General features: G+C 36.1%; 2 non-coding genes across 2 annotated transcripts; one reads left to right on the forward strand and one right to left on the reverse strand.

The window, feature by feature from the left end:
- Positions 1–1,767: 1,767 nt before the first annotated feature.
- Positions 1,768–1,886, reverse strand: LOC123870610. The gene has a single exon (XR_006797114.1). It is a non-coding gene; the product is annotated as a 5S ribosomal RNA (ribosomal RNA).
- Positions 1,887–3,423: 1,537 nt separating this feature from the next.
- On the forward strand, positions 3,424–3,530 carry LOC123870612. The gene has a single exon (XR_006797115.1). It is a non-coding gene; the product is annotated as a U6 spliceosomal RNA (small nuclear RNA).
- Positions 3,531–12,147: the final 8,617 nt, after the last annotated feature.

The raw sequence follows: 12,147 nt of genomic DNA on the forward strand, positions 1-12,147 counted from the left end.
CGAACCTTTATTGGACCTTTCGCAAATTAAATTTGATGTTGGCTGAAACGGATAGTTGATAAAATATTTATAGCTCCGCGACCAGTGGAAAACAGGGTTAACCTTCGGATTTTATGATACCTAACTTTTCTCATGTATCTATTTACCCATGTCCGTAAGTAGGTAGGTGCCTACTGAAAATTCGTATAGAATCTGGTCAAAGTATTAATAAATAAAAACTTCAGATATTTAACACTCCATTTCAGACAAAAAAAGGTCAAGAACGAGCCGGACTTGCACACGAAGGGTTCCGCACCATCTTACGATATGCTGCTACAGACAGATATAGGTACACGTCAGACTTATAATGCCTACGCTGTTTTTAACGCCCGACCCAAAAAGAGGGGTGTAAAAAGTTTGACGTGTGTATCTGATCTGTGTATCTGTCTGTGGCATCGTAGCTCTTAAACTAATGAACCGATTTTAATTTAGTTTCTTTTTGTTTGAATGTTGGCTTGATCGAGAGTGTTCTTAGCTAAAATCCAAGAAAATCGGTTCAGCCGTTTGAAAGTTATCAGCTCTTTTCTAGTTACTGTAACCTTCACTTATCGCGGGTGTTATAAATTTTTAATTTACACTTGTTATTATTATATAGGTGGTTATTAAATTATTGTCTTTCAGATATTTATAATGAGTGGTAAGCTGTGAAAGCAATTTAAAATCCACGGTTTTTGAATTAAAAGCCCCATTAATGGATTTTATGGGTGATCGGAGACACCTGCCTCGGCCGCCGTGAAATTGTGATGTAAACAACACCAATGAAGAGGGTATCAATAAACCGGCCAAGAGCGAGTCAAACTCGCACACGAATGGTTCCGTACCATCGTACAAGAAGTAACATTAATTTTTATTTTATTTTTACTTTTTCAGGGCGGCCATTTTGAAATTTGTATTGTGTATGTTGTTATAGTGGCAATAGAAAAACACACTGGCACTCTATGAAACTTCCAACTCTTCATCCATGGGCGGAACTTTATAAGGGCTGCAGCATAGAGCCCCGTGGCTATACAGGGCCCCCAGCCCCCGTTAGCCTCTACAAACTTACAGTCCGTCCCCGTGTGGTCCCTGTCTTCATATTATATTATTATTACGGTTCACGAGATATAGCCCGCTGATAGACAAACAGAGGACGGACGGACAGAGCGTAGGCTAATAATACAAACTGTGGTAATAGGCTCCCGTTGCCACCCTTTGGGTATGGAACCCTAAAATTGATCATAATATAGTTTTGATGGCCGGTGGTAACTTTAGGGCAGGGTGAAATAGGTATTTTGAATTTAAATTAAGCGGTTTCTTCAATATCTAGTCAATTTTGTTACCAGCTGATGCCCGCGACTTCATCGGCGTGGATTTTAGGTTTTTAAATATGTTCCCGTGGGAATTTTTTGATTTTCCGGTGTAAAAAATAAGTCTATATCTGTCTACTGTCCAGGATTTTTCCCATTCAAAAAATCACGGCAATCCGTTGCAACTTGATTGAAGGACTAACCAACACACCAACACACCAACAAACCAATTAATTGTTGATGAAAATAAAATGGAGGTGTAGGGTATGAATTTCCTAAAATATATTTTGATTTATTATGTAGGTACCTTCCTATTAAGAATATTTATCAAGATTCGATTGAATTATGTAACATCGATGATTATAGCTACCAATATTATTGTTTAAATATTGAAAACAAAAAAAAAATGAGAAAAAAGTTAAACTGCAAAAAAGTGGCAAAAGGCCAACATCACGCGGTGTTCCCAGGCGGTCACCCATCCAAGTACTGACCGCGCCCGATGTTGCTTAACTTCGGTGATCGGACGAGAACCGGTGTATTCAACATGGTATGGACGTTGGCGAATGATTAATCTAATTTTCTCATATGTACCATATTTTATCACTGGTGTGTCGAACGAAACTGTAGGTTACTCATAATTATTATGCTAGGGGCAATCTGACGCACGCGCACGGCAGAAGAGATATAATAAAAGAAATCATAAAATAAATAGAATTTTTCTCTACACATGCCTGCCGTTCAATGTGAAAGTGTTCAGAATGGCGCAAACCTACGAATAACAAATAGGTAGGTAGGTACTAGGTAGGCCTACCTATGTATTTTATTATTACTTTTGTAAGTAGGTACAGAAACTAGGCACTTATCTACCTTTTTTTGAAAAAATCAGATGCATTTTAATTGTTAAATTAATCCAGCAATCATTCTTAGTTCCTACCATTCCTCCTTTCCAAAACATGATTCGCCCTTCGTACCTACTAATTTTGATATCAAGTTCGGCACGTGACCTAATATAAACATTATTATAATGTTTGTTTGTCTCAATAATCCCCCGGGCACTGTCCGGTGCAGATAATATTTACTACATATGAGTTTTAAATCTGAAAACTATGGGTAAAGTAGGTACCTACTAGTATAATATTATGTAGCTCTTGTACCTAGGTAGGTACCTACCTACCTCCTACTGATTCATTTTATTTGAAGCTATAAACCTTAGGAATTCTAATCAGAAATCTTATTTTTTTTACAGTTGTTTTTCCAAACTACACTTTTTCCAAACTAATATCCAAAAAACTTGAATATTTCATGTTTTGTGAGCAATAAAGTTTTCTAGATATTAAATCTACTTATTTTATTTTCCATGCGAAAATCGTGCCACTGCCATCTGTTGAAAAGGTCTATAACTATTTTGTTTGAGCTTAGATCTTAGTTGCAATGCCAAACGTATCTCGTACTAAATGACATGCTCTTAAAGTAGTTCAGAGAAACTGTACTAGATGACGCTATAACGAATTTGTATAATAAATGATTTCATTTCAAGATTTTAATTGCACATTGAGCTTGCATTATTCTAGAATAATAAATTAATAACTTGAATAATTAAAATTAATAATTATATATACCGGTCCACAACTTGGATTTAGGTTATTATAAAGTTCCATAGAGTCTATGGGGTGCAAGCTGCAGCTCTCTTTAGTTAAATGAATAGACCGTGAAAAAAATGACAGACAGACAGACACTATTTCACATTATTATATTATAACTAAGTATCAACAGGTTAATTTTTTAACAAAATTTCAAATACGAATTTATTATTAATGTAATGAAACACTACAGTATTTTAGTTTCTTCGCCTGCATATAGGTGGCACTAACTGCATCCAAATATTAAAAATCGAGTAAAATTGTTGTTTTTGTACTTTCCAACTTATACAACTTATTTTATTCATGCATTTGTATATAATAAGCGTGCAAAAATATAAAAAGTAAAAATTAATATGAACTATTCAATGTTTTATGAAAAAATTTGGTCAGTTTTAAATCACGCTACAGAAGTTTTTTCTATATTGAGGTATATAATAAAGGAAACTAGTATGTATGTTGTACTCGCTTCGGCAGTACATATACTAAAATTGGAACGATACAGAGAAGATTAGCATGGCCCCTGCGCAAGGATGACACGCAAAATCGTGAAGCGTTCCACATTTTTTGCGCAGTTTTCCGTAAAACCACTAGATATTCACTACTTTCTTTTATAACTAGCTGATGCGCCCGGCTTCGTTCAGTTGAAATTATGTGAATTTTAGTGTTTTTAATTTATGAATGTCGTAAATTTTAGCTGCCAACCTAACTTACTTATGTGAATTTTAGTGTAAGTAACAATTTCTAATGTATGTAAATTTTTTGCCATGTACTTACCTTTACAGGGTCTCATGTGTAATGTACCTACATGTAAAATGCAAAATAAATAAAGCATATGAATAAAAATATGAAAATTAATTATAAAAATGAATCCCTATTTCCTCTTGGTTACGCCATAACTTGGAGAACGAGTGAACCAAATTGGATGATTCTTTTTTGTTGTGTCTATAATACCTATTATTATTGTGAGGACAAGATTTATAATATGAAAGATTTTTTTGGTAAATCCACGGAAAATGTTCCCATGGGACGCGGACGAAGTTGCGGGTAACAAGCTAGTCATTAATAAATAATATTATAACTCTTATACTTACTATAGTACCTACATAAATAAGTACTATTGTACTTTTGCATAAAGTAGCTTTCTAATGGTGAAAAAATTATTTAAATCCGTTCAATATAGAGAATTTCGATATCAATCTGCACTTGGGCAGCATAATGGACGATTGGCCGAACCCTCTTTATTCTAGGAGACCCGTGCTCAATAGTGGGCTGGGTTGATGATGATGTACGATAAAGAGAAATAAAACATTAGAGACAGCGTGAGTACAGGCATTTTCTGAAGACATTCATCCGTTTAGAAATTCCGAGTGCAATCTTGTAGGAAGATTTCAAATCTCATCAACGAGAGAGCTTTCTTATGATTTTATGAGTGGGCTCGTATTTTCATAGGTACAGAACGCGCTCAAATAAAAAATGTTGCCATGACGACACATTTATTATGGAACTAGCTGTCGCCCGCGACTTCGTTCGAGTGGATATTATAGGCTTTTCAAAATCCCTAAGGAGCTCTTTAATTTTCCGGCCTATGTGTTAATCCAGGGTATACACGAATCCTATTCTAAACAGCTAAATCCTTTCAGTAGTTTTTGCGTGAGAGACTAACAAACATGTACACATTCACTTAAGTGTGATAGTGTTATGATGTGATACGGTATTTGCTTATGTCATAAATAAATTATTTCTCAATGATTACCTATTACCTAAATAGAGGGTCTTTAAAAATACGTAAAATCCACGTACTTTATTAGTTTCAACTGGAATAACCATTTTAAATTTTCGATTAAAATGATGACGATGATGAGTGTTAATAACTCAAAATTTAAAAAAAACCCCGACACAAAAACCTCTATAAGAAAACCAGAAAAGGGCTGATAATTTTCAAACGGCTGAACCGATTTTCTTCGATTATAGCTAAGAACACTCTGGATCAAGCCACCTTTCAAACAAAAAAAAAATTAAAATCGGTTCATTAGTTTAGGACCTACGATGCCACAGACAGATACACACGTCAAACTTATAACACCCCTCTTTTTGGGTCGGGGGTTAATTTGAAGGGCAGGTAGCTGGCAGAGCGGCGCTTAATTCACTAAAGCCCCCCTAACAACCAACAAGGTCAAGACTCGTTTCCTCTCGTTCAAATTAGTGGTTCACGGAGATTCCTTACGGGATTAAAGGAAAATAGTATAAGGAAAATGTACCTATATTTGTTTTCATTTAATCTGTGTTACAGCTAAATTGCGTTAACAAGGTAAAAGTTGAAACTAACCAGTAGATTATACCTATTTAGCTGAATCCGCTAAAGTGCAAAAAATTGTTTCGATTCTCAGATTAACTGGGTAATGTTGATATTCTTTAGGTTATCTGCAATCTAACCTCTCGAGCATTCGTAAAAGTGCAGGAAATAAACAAGATAATAAAAAACATGAACTGTGGAACTATAAAGTGGGACACAATTGTTTAAAAAAAATTATAGCCAGTGTTACTCGGAATGATGTAAGGATTCTAACGATTCTAAGAAGGATTCTAACAAAAAATCTGTTCAGGCGTTTAGAACTACTAGGATATGGATCACCATATCCTAGTAGTTCTACTACTACACTTAGATACAAGAAAATCCTTACTATATAATATTATAAATGCGAAAGTGTGTCTGTCTGTCTGTCTGCTACCTTTTCACGGACGAAATTTGGTACAGAGTTAGCTTACATCCCGGGGACAGATATAGGCTAGGTACTTTTTAACCCGAAAAATCACAGAGTTCCCCCGGGATTCCTAAAGACCCATCGGCCATCCGCATAACCGATTTGTATGAAATTTGGTACCGAGGTAGCTTGCTTCCTTGTATTTGACACAGGCAATTTATCCCGGAAAATCAAACAGTTCCCACGGGATCGTTAAAAAGTTAAATACACGCGGACGAATTCGCGGGCATCCTCTAGTGATAAAACAAAATATTTATAACAAAAAAAAAATGAGACAATCCTCCTTTATATCCTTTGACTCCTTGCAAAACTCAAGTATGCAAGTATTGCCTGTTGAGATTTACTTTTACAAGAATCGCTTTATTCGAGAAAGATTTGAAGGAGTTAGATGTACTTAGAGATTGTTTCTAATGTGACTCTTATTTAACGTGAAATATTAAAAATCCTGCGGGAACTCTTTGATTATAAGTTCTATGTATGGCACGTTTACCTTTTATATAATACTAGAGGATGCCCGCGGCTTCGCCCGCGTGGATTTCGGTTTTTATAATCCCGTGGGAACTCTTTGATTTTCCGGGATAAAAAGTAGCCTATGTCCTTCCCCGGGATGTATCCCATGTCTGTACCAAATTTCATTCAAATCGCTTCAGCGGTTGGGCCGTGAAAACGTAGCAGACAGACAGACAGACACACTTTCGCATTTATAATATTAGTATGGATTATGACTAACTTACCCCAGTTACGTATTTTAAATCCTATTACATTATAAAAATACTGGTAAGTAAATAAATATAATAAAGCTTAGACCCGTATTCAGTGAAATTCACAACATTCTTTACATCACACGCTCTGCTGCGTCGACTCATAAGAAAGCACTTTTCTTGATGAGATTCTTTCAAGATTGAAAAGCCTGAATTTTGTACAGCTATACAAAATTAAATACAAACAAATAAAAAAGTTTAAAAGCCGTTATGTAGAGTTGTGCTTAACCTTAATATTTATTAAAAAAGTAAATTAAATAAAGTAGACCTAACTTATATTAACTACATGTATACTTAACAAAAAATCGGCCAAGTGCGAGTCGGACTCGCACACGGAGGGTTCCGTACCATCTACAAGAAAAAAACATTTTTTCAATTTCTTTTTTGTGATGTAACAAAGCTGTCTTTTGCTACCTGCCAAAATACATGATTTCACTCTTTGACACCTTATAGGTTTTGATTCCCTTGACGGGTCTTAATAGAAAGTCTACAGTAAAGTGACCCGCGAGGGCCAGACCTTCACTATTTTTTAAAGCTGAAAATTTTCTGCATATTGACCCCAACACAGGGAGGAACGATCACCTACTATGAAGGAAATATAAAAAAAAATTGACTTTATACTTTGACGTAAGATTTTTACACCTTTGTTACCTGTTATCTCCCAAAGCCACCATCATCCAAACTACATAGTCGCTGATCGTTCCTCTCTGTGTTGGGGACAGTACGCAGAGAATCTTTCAGCTTTTATACAATAACTAAGGTCTCGCAGGCTTTTACTCCATTAGTGTTACTTTTTGCAATAAATTTCAAAATAATGCTTTAAAAACAATAATGCAATTCTTGCGACCACTTTCAATCAGATTTATGAGCTTCAATAACCGCTACCTGAAACTAATCTCACACGGTCAACGCAATTTTCACCTTCTGCCCTTGGAATTAGGTTCTAAATAAGTAGCATGGTAATTTTGTGCAGATTAAATTTAAATTCACTCGTAGAGGCAGGCGGGTTGCTGTAGTAGGTCTAGACACGCTAACTCATTATTTAAGCCTACTTAAATACCCTGTACTACTTCAAAGAATGGAAGACAGGAAAAACTGTAGAGATGAATTTCCTTACAGTTACAACTAAGTTTATAGTAGGTAAGTACCTAATTTTTAGGATTTCATATCTCCAGATAAAAAAGGAACCCTTAAAGTGAAATATGGAACTTGTTGGTTTGGTAATAGCACAGACCACCTTAACCTAATGTTTTCTATGGGTAATAGGTATTAAAATGATGGACGACGGCGTTGTAACATCTTTATTTGGTGCAGGCTAATGATCGACTTCGTATGCGCTACCAGTAATTATAAAGAAATCTTACATGCTATTGTTTAAATTATATTTCTTAATCTAACCTACATAATTTTGCATCACCTTTTGTTCGAATTCAACGCGTAAGCAACTTACATATTATCACAAAAGTAGGTACAGTAGCATCATTTAACCATTTTGAATCACCAACCAATCACAAACAAACTTGTGTTTTTGAATTGAATTTCGAATGGTGTGATAGGGAGAGTTATGTAATAGAGTAAGTACGGAAAACATAGGTTTGTTTGTGATTGGTTGGATACTCTAAATGGTTAACGCCCACTAAGTTTTGTCTTTGTCATATGTATGGGATTAAAGTAATATAGAGAGCCTTATACTAACTTCTCTCCATGGATAGAGAATAGACCACAGACAGTCGACCATACCCCTGAGAATATTCCAAATTATACCGATTTGGTCACAACCTCTACGGGTTTTGAGCGAATTGAAACCCAAGTGAATGAATGAATGAATATTTTATTGTACACCACAAAATTATCGCAGAAATAACACATACAAAGCACAACAAAATATAGGCAGGTAGTACAATTTGGCGGCCTTATCGCTACCTAGCAATCTCTTCCAGGCAACCTAAATGGTGCAATGGACATTAGAGGTAAGTCATTGAACTAATCAGGTAAGTGGTTAGTGATGTTAGGATTCAAACGATACTACATTCCTTTTATTGGGCAGTCGTGTAAAAAGTCTCTACGGATGTCCCTATTCCGATTGTGGTCACGTGACGTTAGTACGTAGTAGCACGAGGACTGGGGGTAGTACATCGGAGGCGCACAAAGCGCGGGAACTATACAGCCCTTCAAAATTTATGGACTCGCTAAATTGGAACCGCTAGAAAAAACCTTCTCACGCATGCCTGTGTAATGATACATTTTACAAGGGTTTAAAAAGGTTTGTTACGTTATAAATAACTTGCTGATGCCCGCGACTTCGTCCGCGTGCATTTCCGGGATAAAAAGTAGCCTATGTTAATTTCCGGGACGCAAGCTATATTTTTACCCAATTTCATACCGATCGGTTTAACGGATGGATCTTTAAGAGTACCGAGGGAACTCTTTGATTTTCTTCACACAATCTTTTACTGTTCTAGAAAATTCTTTCACTGTTTCAGAACGTTGTTTAGGGTTCCATATTTAAAGTTTTAAATCGGTACAAGGGTACAAAATAATGTATTCATGAAAGTAACGACACGCGATTGTTACCATACGTGTATGTAAAGGCCTGCTCCTGAATTCTGAGGCTTATGATTGTTTTACACGCCACACGTCCAGGTCTGCATAAAAAATTATAATTTGCCTGTTTATTTGTTTCTTGTATGGCACAAAAACCACTGAATCGAAATGAGACGGTATTTTTTCAGTTATAGTCTTTTGGACTACAAGGTAACTTTATAGTTTCGCCATTTCCATCTGTTCGTCCGTCTGTCCGTTCGTCCGTCAGTTGCTTAGTACTAGAAATCTGTAATTTGGCAAAGGTATATACTTAACTAGCTGATACCAGCGACTTCGTTCGCGTGGATGTAGGTTTTTCAAAATTCCCGTGGGAACTCTGTGATTTTCCGGGACAAAAAGTAGCCTATGTGCTAATCCAGGATATAATTTATCTCCATTCTAAATTTCAGCCCAATCCGTCCAGCACTTTTTGCGTGAAGGAGTAACAAACATACACACACGCACACACACACACACATACAAACTTTCTCCTTTATAATATTAGTGTGATGAAGTGGTAAATTAAAATCTTGAAAAATCATTTTTTAGAGTCCCCTACACGTAAAGTGGGGTAATGTTTTCTCGTCTATCTCATGGTGTGGGATGTTATCTACATTACATACATATTTCATTGGGGGATCACTTCGTTATCTCTCCGTCAAGACCGATAAGGAAATCAAAACCAATAGAGTACTTCCCGTTGACCTAGAATCATGAAAGGTAAGTAGCAATGTCTTATAGCACAAGAATCCGAAGATGGTGAAATTAGTTGTTATAGGTAACCTATATTATTATACTAGCTGATGCCCGCAGCTTCGCCCGCGTGGATTGGTCAGATCCCCTGCAGCATCAGGATTGAGGAGTTAGACTCCAAATTTTTTATGAAACAATGTCGCGAAGTTCCTCTATCGATTAAAAAAGAAATGACGCAAATCGGTTCAGAAATCTCGGAGATTTCGCTGTACATAGGTAGAAAAACACAACTCCCTTTTTGAAAGTCGGTTAAAAAAGTAGCCTATGTTACTCCCTGGTCAATTCTCTACTTGTCTGTGAAAACCCCGTCAAAATCGGTCCAGCCGTTCCGAAGATTAGCCTTTTCAAACAGACAGACAGACAGACAGACAGACAGACAAAAATTTTAAAAACGTGTGATTCAGTGTTGGTATCGTTCAAATAACCATATGAGCTTAATATGAGGTATTACAGACAGACACTCCAATTTTATTTATTAGTAGGCACAAAAGAAAATTAAAAGTTCTAGTACGATGGTACGAACTTTTTGGCCCAGGGTTACGAAACAAGTAACTCCCGGCAAGATTACCATACTTGATGTATGCATGATAAAGCGACATGTTAGTTTTGCATGCAAAATGGAAATTTTCCAGAATAGAAAATTGAGTTTGAATTTTTTAAACACGTAATGGAAAAATAATATTTCTGTCGGGAGCAATTGTTTCAATTAAAAAATCAATTTCATAGAGTGCCTTTTAGATTGTTTGGGCATGAATATTCATCTAATAGGTATGCAAGAGTTCCCAAATTCGATAGCTAGTTGAATGAATTTAGGCTTGGATATAACCAATTGATATGGTTATCATAGATAATTAATAATAATTATGTTATTTTCTTATAACGTTGCAATGTGTAGAATAAGTTCTCACTGATGAGTAATGCAAAATATAGCTACAAAACGAACCAGAGTAGAAGAGATAAGCTACCTATGAAATAGGTACAAGTCGGCTCACTCGACTTGTTGATTTTAAGATTCACTATCAGGTCCGATGAAGGAGGACATTAATATTAGATTAATGTCCTCCCGATAGAAGTTCGGCCACGGCGGCCAATCTCCATAGGGATTAGCTAACTGCGCGGAAAATATTATTATAGTGCACTAGCGACTCGCCCCGGCTTCGCACGGGTGTTCTATGGAAAAGTGGTTATAATGGCTAAAATATAAATGTTTTGTTTATACTATCGCGGACTTTTTTGTAGGCATTATTGAGTTCTACAACTTTTCTATAGAAGTCAACCATACATCTCTAACCATTTAGGCAGCGTTCGCGAGAATCGTTAACATACGGCAGTTTTTTCGACGCCTTACTCCACAATTTTCACTACCACGAAAAATCCTATCTATTTTCCGGGATAAAATATAGCCTATACGGATTCGGAAGAATCCCTCTAAGTAATGGTAAAAGAAATTTTGAAATCGGTCCAGTAGTTTTTGAGCCTATTCAATACAAACATACAAAAATACAAAGGTTTCCTCTTTATAATATTAGTATAGATAAGTGCGTGCGCAAACATAAACACCGCTTAACATCCCAACTCCGGGCTAGTACTGAGAATTTCTAAATGAAAAACATTTCTAAACAAAACAAACACTACATATTTGACTATTTTTGGCCAGACCCGGGAATCGAACCCAGGCCATCCAACATGCTAACCACTCGACTAACAGGGCAGTTCGGGTTAGCTAGTTTTATTGCAAAGCTTTAAGTTTGTTTCTATTTTCATAAAAGTTTTTTATGTTATGAATGGCTTTTCGTAAAAAGGTACCAAACAAGAAATTTCAGTATCTGCGTGTAGGTCTTCCTTTTACATTCATATGGAAACATAATGAACTGTGACACTGATTCCAAGTCAAAGGTCTTTGTATCACATACAAAAACGAAATAGGCTTATGAAATCGGATAAATGTGCCTTTTTTAGGGTTCCTTACCTAAAAATGTAAAAAGGAACCCTCACTTTGTTGTCTGTCTGTCTGTCTATCCTACCGATAGGGTACTTTCCATTGAGGGTAATCATGAAATTTGGCAGGTAGGTAGATCAATAATTTTAATTATTAGTTATTTAATTACTGTTTTTGTATTTCTTCCATTTCTTTGGGTATAAGACTTACCTACCTTTCATGATTCTAGGACAACGGGAAGTAGGTTTTTTTGTCAGGTAGGAGAGATGGATAGACAGACAGATAGACAGACAGCAAAGTGACCCAATAAGAGTTCAATTTTTTTTTGAGGTACGGAACCCTAAAGATAGCAGAAGATAATTTACATCCAGTTACGGGACCAGC

The sequence above is a fragment of the Maniola jurtina genome, chromosome 12, assembly GCF_905333055.1.
Source record: "Maniola jurtina chromosome 12, ilManJurt1.1, whole genome shotgun sequence".
In the NCBI taxonomy this organism is placed as follows: domain Eukaryota; kingdom Metazoa; phylum Arthropoda; class Insecta; order Lepidoptera; family Nymphalidae; genus Maniola; species Maniola jurtina.